Source organism: Buteo buteo, chromosome 4 (assembly GCF_964188355.1).
Source record: "Buteo buteo chromosome 4, bButBut1.hap1.1, whole genome shotgun sequence".
Classification (NCBI taxonomy): Eukaryota; Metazoa; Chordata; class Aves; order Accipitriformes; family Accipitridae; genus Buteo; species Buteo buteo.
The window spans coordinates 47963859-47976014 of NC_134174.1; positions in this window are offsets into that span (position 1 = coordinate 47963859).

Sequence of the window (12156 nt, forward strand, 5' to 3'; positions counted from 1 at the left end):
GAAGCTAGGGTATAAGAGGGGTAGGATACCTTTTAGGTGGAGGAGTGTGCATCCAGTGGCAGTAGATCAGAAGGCTGGCTTTAACCATGACCTTTTACAAATAACTGCATCTTTTGAAGTTTCCTACACTACACCAAATTCTGGAGGCCTTGCTTATCGCAGAATGTCACGATAGGCCTGGAGTCTTTTGTCAAAGTTGTATGCCTGGATCCGAGCGGGCAAATTTAATAATCTCTGCTGGAACTGCACTGCCATTAAAAAGCACAGGAAATACAGAACTAGAGATTATTGAAAAAGAGCAGATGGAAATGAAAACAGTCACGTCTGGTCAACCTGGTGACTTCAGAGGGCACTGAATGGTTCCAATCTGTGACATCTCAAAAGCTGTGGTTTATGCAGCCTCAAACTAGGTACCTAATTTGGGGGGGAAACCTCACCTTTTGTTTCTGTTCTAGCTTTGTCTAGACTCAGAAAGCAGCTGCATATATGGACGGGAGAAAAGCTGAGCACTTAGCTGGAGTGAGGATCCGCTCTTCCCAGCAGCCAAGTAAGGGTTGGGAGGGAGGGACAGCATGACCCTCACTCAAACCTCCTTTTGTTGGTGTAAACAGCAGCCTAAAGGCTGATGGAAATTTTCTCCCCTCTCTCATTGTGGTCTGAATTGGGAATATTGCACTGAGCATGATGGAACAGAGTAAAACAGAGCACTGCAGCCAGAGCAGCTGCCAAGTGGCCATCAGGCGAGACTTTGTCAAGACACAGGGACCTGGGCTAGGACGCAGCAGGTCCCTGTGGGGTCCTGACCCCTTCCATCGGACCCAGGGCTCTTCCCGTCTCTCTGGCAGCAGCACAGCCCTCCCCAGGCCTGCTGCCACTGCTGAGCTGTGCGGCTGGAGGGGATGGCACATTGAAGCAATTTGCCAGGCTGCCTGACAATTACTGACACAGATGCTCCTGTGTCAATATGGGCTCTTCTCTCCGTTCTGGTTACAGCGATGGGTGTGCCTGGCGGTGACTCCTCTCGGCACAGGCCAGTAGGATTATGGGGTTGGGAAGGGGCCATGCCTGCCTGGGCTTGTGAGGGCAGAAGCAGCTTCAGAGGTTGTCCCTGCTCCCTCCCCTCCTCTAGCCTGTTTTTCAGGGTCTCCAGCTGCCTGCCACCCCCCCCCCCACATTTCCCTCTGTCCCCCCCACCCAAATACTGTGGCTTTCTCTCTGCAGCATCCCTGCCTTGCTGCCTGTTTGGTGGTTAGGGATGAGGGAAAGGGGCAGTGTCCAACTCGCTTCTCCTGCCAAAGGCTCTGTGTCCTTCATGCCCCATTCTCCTTTCAGTTTCTTCTCCTCTCCCTCTGCCCCAGTTGTTCCCCTTTTAACTGGGATATCAGTCATTGCACAAGTGCCAATACATTACATCCTCCACAGACACAAGAGAGGTGAGATGGGGCAGTTTTTAAGAGGGTCAGGACAGGCATAAGGAATTACAGACAAACTCCTTCAGCCTCTGAGCAGTTCTGGGATCAAAGTCTATGTGGTTTTGCCTGCCAAAGCCTGAAATGTAGGGACAATTCTCACATCCAGTATTCAAATGTTGTCAAACCCCATCCAAACAGAGAAACACCATTAAGTTGCCGTAAGGACCTCAGCCAGACACTGTTAACAGTACACATTGCCATCACCCAGCACAAACGGTTGTCCTCCTGAATGCCATGGATGACTCCAAGACCCCTGGGGATGTGGCGCAACTATTGATCAGGTCTGTACAAACATAAGGGTCCTTCCCCTGGCTGCAGCTTTAGCATCAGGTGGAGAGATGAGCAGTCTTGGGCCACTTGCTGTCCAGAGCTGCCTGACCTTGCCTCTGTGGAGGTGGCCCAGAAGGGCTGTGTCCAGGCATGCCAAGCCTATGCCTCATGGCTGCACCCTCACGAGTGCCTGTCCCAAATTTAGACATGGCAGTCAATGCTGAAGGCTGAGTCACGAAGCACTGCCGGATTTCTTCCAGCACATCCTGAGGTGATTTGAGATATTGCTGCTTTCAGCTGCTCTTTGTTTACTACTCCTTGTCTTCTGTCTCCATCACAGGAGCATGTCCTGCTCCTCTCAGGCTAGAGCAGCTGAGGTGCAGCCACGTGTTGCCCTCTGCCAGCTCAGCAATGGCAGATGGGTCTCCAGGAGAGGGGCAGCAGGGCCAGCGAGCTGGGAGGAGATCATGTCTGTGACAGACCTCATTGCCCACCAAAACAGTGTCTGCTAGCACATGCTACGTAACACCAAGCTTTTCCCTTTCCCTCTAGAGAAGGCCACTGCTGGCTTAGCTCCAGGACAAAACCACCTCAGGATGTATCCTTAGCACTTTCTGCCCTCTGAGGAGGGCGGCAAATGGGTCTGCTGCTCCTGCCAGCGCTGCACTAAACCTAACAGGTTTCCCACAGCCCCAAACCAGCTTCCTCCTGCCCCTCCTCTGCTGAAAAAAATCTGTACTGCTCCTTTAAATGTGGCGCATGTTAAAAAAAAAAAATTGACAAGCTCCCTCACTCTCAAAAGAGTGAGAAATTTTCATTGATTGATTTCTTCATGGCTTCTTAAACAGATAATTAATTCACCGTGAACCTGCGGACACACCGTCGTGAGTCGTTAATATTGTAAATTCACATATACTTCAATAATCGCCTGACCCCCCCGTCACCCCGAAAAACAGATAGCTGTGCAGTGAGGAGGAGGGGAATGGGGGGGAATCGATTTTCGAAGACATGAAGGCATCACCCAGCAAAGGGAAGCTATTGATTCTCTTTTATAAGACACCACTATAATATTTATTCTTTTGTAAACAGAATTAACCCAGCATCATGGGTCATTCCTATCGAACAACTTTCCTCACATGTGCACAGCAATGCTGATTGTATCAGATGAGGTAGAAACATCCAAACTGCACCACCCACCCTGGCCCACACCTCAGCATCTGCTCAGCTCGTGCCTGCCGGGTCTTACCACCATGGCGCAAACCCAGCTGGTGTCAGGCTGGCTGCAGCAGGGCTGGGGCTACGCAGGTATTAGCAGCCCGGGAAGCAGCCACGCTTTCCTGACCAAGTACTGCTGGCACCATGACGGTCTTGGGCTGTCTCATGCTGGGGGGGGAGACGGTTGGGGGGGATCCTGCAGCTGGAGCCACAGACCCAGCACTCGTGGTGGATGGGTGACCTGTGACTCCCACCTACCACCAGCTGCTGACAGAGGAAAGCAGAGGGGGAATTATGACACAAAGAGGAACTTCTCTCCATCCCCTAACCCCCTCCCACTCTGGAGAGGTTTCTTCCCTGCAGACTCTCCATGGTCACCCAGAAACCCATGCAGCAGCAGATGGGGCAGCAGTTGGTGTGAGGACCCCCGTCATGTTCAACCACCTCTCTGCCCACCCGTGGCAGCGGATGCAGGCCGAAGGGTCCATGCAAGACATCACGCCCCAGAGCCCTGAGTCCCAGCGGCCCCTTGCACAGGGACAGCGCAGGGACAAGAAGCAACAGGGCTGGCTGTTGCTGAGGCACCAGCTGTTGCTTCTGGGGGGACAACTGCATTTCACCTGAATGAAAGGTTACCCCAGAAGGAAATAAGAGCCCGGATATCAAAAGTGACAAGCAAAAGCCAAGGGGACTCTTCTGGATCAAGCATCCCAAGGAAGAGCCAACAAGATGTGACCTACTCCGGGACAGATCTATAAATCCAGCTGGAGCTGCTTTCCTTCATTGTGTTTATCTGCATAAACATAGCACCACGCTTCTCTGAGACTAGTCATACACATTCAAGTCTCTTGAGGATGTATCTGTGTGGGACATCAAAATGTGTTTTGCATAGAAAAAGATGCAAACCTTTGCCTTGGGTACAGACACACCTGAGGTCTGGAAAAGTCTGGAGGATGTAACCATGAAAACTCCTGGCTGCCCATCAACTCCTGAATAGCCCATCAAGTACCACCATGCAGTGCAAAGCAAAGACTGAAGTTGTACCAAAACATGGGCTTCCTTTCATTTGCCTTCCAAATGTGAAATCACGTTTTCCACCAAGGTCTTCCCAAGAACTTCTGGCAAGAGCCACTGACATGCCACGAGAGGTACGATTCGGATTTTTACAAAAAAGAAAAAGCAAAACCACGTCTTGGCCACACGTCACGGGCTAAACCCAGTTCTAGACACCCACCCCCCCGCCCCGAGCCCGTAGGGTGGAGAGGTGGCTCGGGGCTTTTCAGCTGTGAGCGTCCTTCCCGCATGAGCCCTTACAAGCGTGGCCAAGCCCCCCGGGGCCCGCAGCCCAGGGAATGGTGGCACGCCAGGCCGGCTTCTCTTCCTCTTTCTCCCGTCCCGGCCGGCAGCCAAGGCAAGCGAGAGCGAAGGCGAAATTGTGTCAAAGAATTTAAAAGCGGCGGGGGGAGAGGCAGAGGGGGGCCGGGCTGCAGCGGAGGGGCAGGCGCGGGCAGCGGAAGCCCTAATTAAAAGCGGGGCCGCGGCAGGCAGGGCTCCCATTCAGAGGGCTGACAAAGGGAGGTTCTGTGGAGCAGAACCGGGAGGCAGTGAAAGGAGAGGAGAGGAGAGGAGAGGGCCCCGCGGCGCCCCTCGCCCGCCGGCACCGCGCAGCGCCTCGGCCGGCAGCGCCTGCCCGACCCGGCCTCTCCGGCCGCCCTCCCCTGCAAATTAGCCGAACCACCGTCCGCGAAGGAAGGCCGCGGCGGCCTTGCCCGCTCTCCCTCCCCTCCCTCCCGCCCGTCCCAGCAGCTGCCTGCCCTCGCCCTGGCCGGCGGAGGGGAGACCTGGCCGGCGGCGTGGGAGGAAGAGGAGGAGTGCTGGGAGCGCCAGCCCCCCAGGTCACCGCCTAGCTCCCCGCCGCCAGACAAGCGCCTTTCCACTCCAGCAGCGCCCCTGAATGCGCTAATTAGCCCCCCCCGAGCTCGGTGCCGGGAAAGGCCACACCGGTCATATGACAGCCACGATGGCCTGGCCCTCAAGGGAGCGTCAACGTGCCCCGGTCCTCCCCACGGCCTCGGGTGGGATGTGGTGGAGGGAAGCCTGGGCTGGGCGGGGGGTGCCAGCCCTGCAGCACCCCTCTCTGTGAGGGCACCCTGTGGTCCAGGGGGCTCAGGACGGGGTCTGCCTTCCACTGCCAGCCCTGGGGGTGCAGCAGGAGCCGGGTGGAGGGGGGCCACAGGGCCCTTCTTTTTCTGGGGGTTGATGCTATGGAAAGGCTGGGGGAAGAAATGAACAAGAGGCCCAGAGCTTGTTGAAGGGCAGCCTGTATATCACAATTAATTCGGGGCTCTTTCCAAAACAAAGGCTCTCTATGGCTTTCAACATGTTTACACAATACTGCACAGAAAGAGCAGCGAAATGTCACCTCAAGGGCCCCCTCCCTATCTCCTGCTTCTCTGCCTTCCCTCCACACGTTCAGCACATCTTCAGCACTGTCTCCTTCTCTTCAGATGCTTTCTTGCTACAAATTCACATTTTTCTCCCCCACCACGTATGCTTTGCTTTCTAGGGACTTCCCAAGGCTTTGCCATGAGGCATCCATGGCTGTGACACCCCACGTGCTCCCAGTTGGGGACACTCAGCACAGGGAAGCTCATGGCTACAGGAGTCCTAACACAGCAGCCACACATTAGGAAGCTAGTGCTGGAAAGGGAAGAGTCCGCCCTAGCTCTGGCCTCTTTCCCCTGAACTTGAACAACATCAGACGCAAGACTTAGCAGAGGCCATGCCATTACATGTCCCAAAGTGGGTTCTGTAAAAAAAGAGGAGAAGACAACCATGTGCTTCATGTCAAATAGGAATCCCCAGGTTAAATCAGTGGCTGCACCAGGGCCACATGGTCTTCTCCATCTAAAGAGCAAGGTAGCTCAGAGACACACCAGCCTTCGCTTGCCTGGCAAAGGGACAGAGGGAGGTGCAGGGAGCTATATGAGACCTCAGGGACAGTGGTGAGATCAGTGAAAGAGCCAGGGGCAGAAGAAGGTCACAGATGAAGACCAGGGCAGGTGGTTGGGTCATTAATTCCTCCCCAACCCTGTTCCACTTGGCTATGCCTGCAAACAATGAAGGTGATGGCCAACAGCTTTCTCCACCTCACGGTCTCTGTCATGAACCAGCCTAGGCTGAGGGCATCTCAGTGCACACCCACACCTCCGTGTGTTGCCTTCTCTTTCCCTTCTCTTTGGGGTCTACAGTGTAGCAGACCCCAAGACCTCACATCCTTGCAGTGAGCACGCACCAGTCTCACTCAGCTAACACACCAGTTAAACCAGGCTGACATACAGCCTTTTGTCCTGGTGCCAGTACAGAACAAACCACATCTCCAGATTTAACTGGCTATGTTATCAAGCCCAAGGATTCGTCAGCTCCCAGGCCCTCCATCATGGTGCTCACAGCTCTCATGGCAGCATGGTGTCCCTTGCTGGCTCTCAGAGCACTCCAAAAACCTGGCAGGAGGCAAAGCCCTTCACAGGCTCTGACGTGCTGGTGGGGAAAAAGCAGCATGGTATAGAGGAGTAAACAGCAGGCAGCAAACCAAGGCCATGGATTAACCAACTCATCTTTGATTTTCTTCCCCCTCCTGTCTTCTCTCTCCACTTCCAAGGGCTTCCAGCTGGGGCCCCTTTTCTCACCTGTATGCCTCCAAGCCCCAGAGGCCCCCATTGCACTCCAGGACTCTGAGAGTGACTGCTAACAGCCAGGAGGCCTCATACGGAAACCCAGCAACCCTAGCGAGAATGTAATTGCCTTCAAAGCTAGCAGTGCCGGTGTGAGAGACTGCCTTCAGTATGAACAGCCTTTCCACCATCACACGCCTCACCCAGGTGCACAACATCTTTTGCAAAGGCCCAAGGGACTGAAAAAGCTCTGCAAGGCCTTAAGAGATGGGAAATTGCTATCAGAGACTCCTGTTGACTCCACAGCCCACCAAGGAGGCTGCTGGCTTCTACAGGCCGTCCCCCATCTGTTGGAATAGCAGGAAGTTTTACGTTAGCAATAAAAAATAAAAAATGCTGGAGTCCAACTGGTGACTGAAGTCTGGTGCCAGGCTCTGCTGCAGAGACATCACAGCTGCTTACAGTGCCTGCTCTGAAAGAGGTGCTCATTAAACATTTGCCTTAGGTTTATTTTCCCTGTTTGCTAAAACCAAACACTCACAACAAAAATCTATAAGGGAGGGCTGCTATTCAAAAGTTTGATTTCATAAAAACAAATACTACCACCCACCTGACTCTGGGCTCCTCTTCCTTGCCCTTGCCACATGGGCTAGAAGTGATTTTTATTTTCTAATTGAGAAACCTGAGATTTTCAACTAAAAGATCAGGCTTTTTGAGAAGTCCCCAAGTAGCCAATACACTCTAGAGCTGACAAAAGGGGTTTTGTTTTACAGAACTACCTCAAGAAGCAGAAAAGACTGGATATTTTTGATGGAGTTCCCGCCTTTTTGCCCAGCTATTGAGATGTTTTCCAATAGCTGCAAATACCTTCCATGCATGAGCCACAAATACTGACAGATCAAGGCTGAGGAGTTGGTCAACAAACTGGACTCCCAAAACACAGAACACACATCGATGTCAGGCTGCTCAGAGGAAAGCTGTCATCAGCAGGACCAAGACAGCAGAACTGTGCACAGAATTCAGAAGTATCAACAGCCAGATGTTAACAACACATCAGGACTCCAACCGGGGTGGGAAGCCCACAGCCAGTAAGCTAGCCAGTACTCACAGCTTTGCATCATATGACCCAATAGCACATGAGCTTTTTCCTCACTAAATACCATTCAGCTGCACCTGAAGTTATTTTGAAAAGTTTATTTAGCAGGTTCCCCACCTTGCTCTGAAGCCTGGGAAGGGGTGGAAGCCCTTCTGCTGCTATAGTAAGGGCTGAACCTTCACATGTCCCACTGCCACCATCTCGGGAAGCCAGTGCTCCCCTGGCACCATTGCTTTGCTTGCATCCCATGCTGGAGCACTGCCGTGCAGCATCTGTGGGAGTATGACATCGCCTGCCTGCAGTTCTCCTGGTGGTGCCCCTGCACCCAGAGGTCTGGCTGTCCCTGGGCCTGCCCTTCTCGGCATGGCCAGCACCAAGCTAGTCTCTTCCAGCAATCTGGGCACCTGGGGGGAAGCCGGCCTCGTTGCAGAGGCGTGCTGCGAGGCACTGACACAGATCGATCCACAAGCCGCCCCGATGTTCTCCGCTTCTGATTGCTACATTTTTTGTGACAAATTGATAAACTGCATCTCCACTCAGTTAAAGATTTGATCTCGCTCTCTTAATCCACTATCAATAAGATATTAATCGTGCACCCGACCCGTTCTGTTCCCCGTCTGCCTGCAAATCCAATAATCATTTCAGAATTCACAGCCGAGTGGGGCACTCCCTTCAAACAATTAATTTCAGGGGAGTCTCATTTATTTTCCCTGTAACCCTCTCCCCCCACCCCTACCCTGCTTGCCTGTTTGTCCTGTTCTCCCCCCCCCCCCCCCCATATACACACTTCCCAGCTGAACCTCCTGCTCAGCAGAGACAGGAGGTGGGAGTGCAACTTACATGGGGAGCTGGAGAGGTCCTGCTGAACTCCCTTCCATTTGCTGCTCCACACAACTGATTAAACCCCCTTGCCCAGTACCCAGACTTCTCTAAAGGTGGACGCCAAATTCACCCAGAAGCTAACACCCTGTGCTTGCAGCCAGCCGCCCTGCAAGGGAGGGGACCACATCCCGATCTGCATGGAAAGATGGTGAGTGAGCACGCAATTACCCAGCTGGGGCCTGAGGCTCTGGGTGCGAAATGTGTGTTCACCAGCCAGAGCCCCGCTGGCAGGACTCGGAGGTGAAGCTCCAAATCCAGTGAGCTCAGCCTCCAAGTGTCCTTGTAAGGCAGTCACAGGAGAACTGCCTCCCACCAGTGTAGCCACCCCATGGACAGGAGGGAGAGCTCCCACAGCATTGCCCTTGCACCTACACATGTGAGAAATTGGTGGTCACACACCAATCCCACAGTGATGGGAGGGAAAGAGGGCCCTAAAATGGGATAATCCCCAGTACTGCATAGCCCCTCTACCACCTCCCCTGGTCTTTGCTCTGCCAGTGGTTCCAGACTTCCACCCCTGGCCAGCCAGGGCAGGGTTTGTCCATGCCCAGAGCCATGTGCCTCAAGGCAGCTCAGGTAAAGGACAGTCAGGTGAGAAGTCTCAGTGTGGGCCATGAGGATGGATGAACTGGTGACAACAGAGCTTTATCCACATATGCCATTGACATCCTCTCCTAATAGCCCACTCTGCTATCTGAGTGCTTCTTGATCGGGACTTTAGAGCTTTTAGCTTCTCCCCACAGTCCAGAGGAGATCCAAGCTTCTTGGCCAGCTGTGCTCTCAGGGAAGGTCTCACTGCACCATTCCTTCCCTGTCTAGCCTCTTCTGGCACTGCATTGCAACAGCTGGCCCATTTCAGATGATGCTGGTAGGCAAATTAGTCTATGCAATAATTTCTAGCTACAACATTCATATGAAGGCCAGATAACCAAATTAGAGCAGTTTGTGTCCCAAACTTGCTGCCACAAGTGCTGGAGACCAAGCACAGAGCCCATGGGGAGGTAAAAGGTTTCAGAGAGCACCACAGAACATGCAAAGTCCTTCATTGTCCATGCAACAAAAACTAAGGAAAAAGCCCAAGTTAGAGTGTCCCTCACTGTCAAAGGACTCCCTCCTGATGTGCTTCTTTTGCTTCGTCCTCTTTGTCATCCTGCCTCTTTATCTCAAAACCCACAGGAGACAGAAGTGCTCTGACCAGAGATGGGAAGGGCTGAGAGAGCGGAGCTGTCGCTAGCAAATAGCTGCTGTTGGCATCGGCAGGAAGGCCAGAGGAAAGAGTGTCTCTGCTCCTGTGCGGGGACAAGAGCAGGCTCCGACAAGCTTTTTAAGCTCCCCAGGCTCCAGAAAATGCTGCGCAAAGTGTTTTAACAACAAAAGTCTTGAGAAGAACAAACACTCTAATCCCTTAATGAGCCGGCTGATCCCCCATCTTGGCTCTGGCTTCTCTAAAGAGCCACACGCTCCCCTCGTCCGTGGCCCCCAGCCCCCTCCGGAGCAACCCGCCACGGCCGCCTCAGAACCGATTCAAGGTGCTCTTCGGGATCCAATCCAATTACCCTGCATCCTGCTGAGCGGCCCCACAGACCGACGGCTCTTTCAGGGCTGAGTCTTATGGCCTGTTAATCCTCCCCTCATTAAAAGACCTTGTTCCTCCCTCCTCAGAGATGAAAAAAAAACCAACACAAAAACCCCCAACCCCACACTGGGAAAAGTTTATGCAAGAGAGCCCCAAAGCGGAGCACGAAAGCTGCCCTGCAGGCTGTGGGCTCTCCCCGCTCCCAGGGGTCACCTCTGCGTAACTCGGGGGTGCCTCTGCCTCCTGCTGCCCCCAGACCTGGCTCACGCATGAAGAAGACGGGCAGGCAGCCGGCCCTCGCGCTGTTCTCGCACTGTAGCTTTATTGGCTTCTCTTTAATGGGCCTGTCATTAAGCCAGGAGGAAGCCGGGTGGGAGGGTTCCCATAAAACTAAGGCCTCACAGCTAATGAACGCAGCACCCGGGGGGAAAGGACACAGGAGCGGCAGTTGTAGTTGGTCACGCAGGGCTGAGCTGGCCTTCGACAGCCTGGCAAGGACAGGGTCCCTCCTCGCTGGGAGAGGAAATGTCAGAGCAGCCTCCTCTGCCATCCACCCCTCTGGTCCCACACACGCAGGGAGGGACTGAGGTCTCCAGCCTAGAGGGTGGCCGTTCCCACACCCGGGGAGCTCTCCTCAACACTTAGCTGGAGGGAAGAGTCAGAGATCAGTCAGCTGCAACCACCTCCCAACAAACGTGCAATGCTGCCTCCCTTGGGGTGATTTTGCTCCTCTCTCTTCTGCTTCCTTGTGTCCTGAAGATGCAGTCACAAACCCCAGTGTTTTCCCTCCAGTTGCACATGTTCTCTGAAGTCTGACCAGCTCAGGTTCAAATCCACCAGTCTTACTGTAGCTACCCCTACTGGTGCCCCTACTCTTTAGAGAGTGTAATGAGGAGCAGGACCGCTCCTCTTCTGAGGGAAGATCTGCATATGTACAAGCCAGTCCCTCCCTGCAGCAGGTGTCTTCAACTTACCCTATTACACAGGGCAATAAGGAAATACAGTAATGCTGAGAAAATACTTCATAGTCAGCATTTTCCAAAATAAATCATAATTCTGATTGTCACTGTCTGGTAAGCTGGATTTACATCCCCACCAGCACATCACAGAGCAGAATTTCAGTACGAAGTCCCAGGAGTGTTAAAAACATTGCTAAAGATGGAGGCAAACCTGGGAAGTTTAGGTGAAAGATAATAACAAAACCAGGTTTTAGGTGGAAGATAATAACAAAACCAACCAGTAGGATGGTAGGATAACAGCAGGGACTTCTCTCTAAAGATAAGGAGATAAAAATGAAGCATAATAAAATTAAGGGAGAAACTTCCTGGCAGTGAAACCCACTAGAATCTTCACTATTTAAAGCTTTTGAAGATTGCACTGAGGAAAAAGGCTACGGGGAATATTTTGGTACCAGAAGAGCCTGAGTAGACGTCGTGGTACACAATAGGTAGCACAGGGCTTGGGGAATCACAGTTTTGTTCTTGGCCCCAATACCAGCTCACAGTACAGCCTCACCACAGACTAAATTCAGCACACGCTCAGATGCTGCTCCCATCCCTCCTACTGTTTACATACAGAAGTCTCTGGACAAATTTAGCCTACCCAGCCAGGCTCTCAGTTAGAGTAACCTAAGCATCATGACTTCTGGGCCCGGGAGAATGATAATAATTCCACAAAGTCTTCTCAGAATTGAGGCAGGCTCACAATTCACTTGAAAGCAACTACAGAAGTGGTCAGCCTCCCTCTGGAGCTGCAAGAGTTGCTGGCAGTTGTAACAACATGTATGAAAAGGAGCCACAAGAATGAAGCAATTCATTTTTGTGGGGCGAATGGCTCATGCCAGCTTGGGCTAACCCAGGCTCTGGTGAGTCAGGCTCTGCTCTGGCAGTGCACTATCAAGAACATCTCTAACAACACACCTGTGACGCTCTGATGCAATGGGGCTCAGGATTATATGTGACTGAGAAGGAT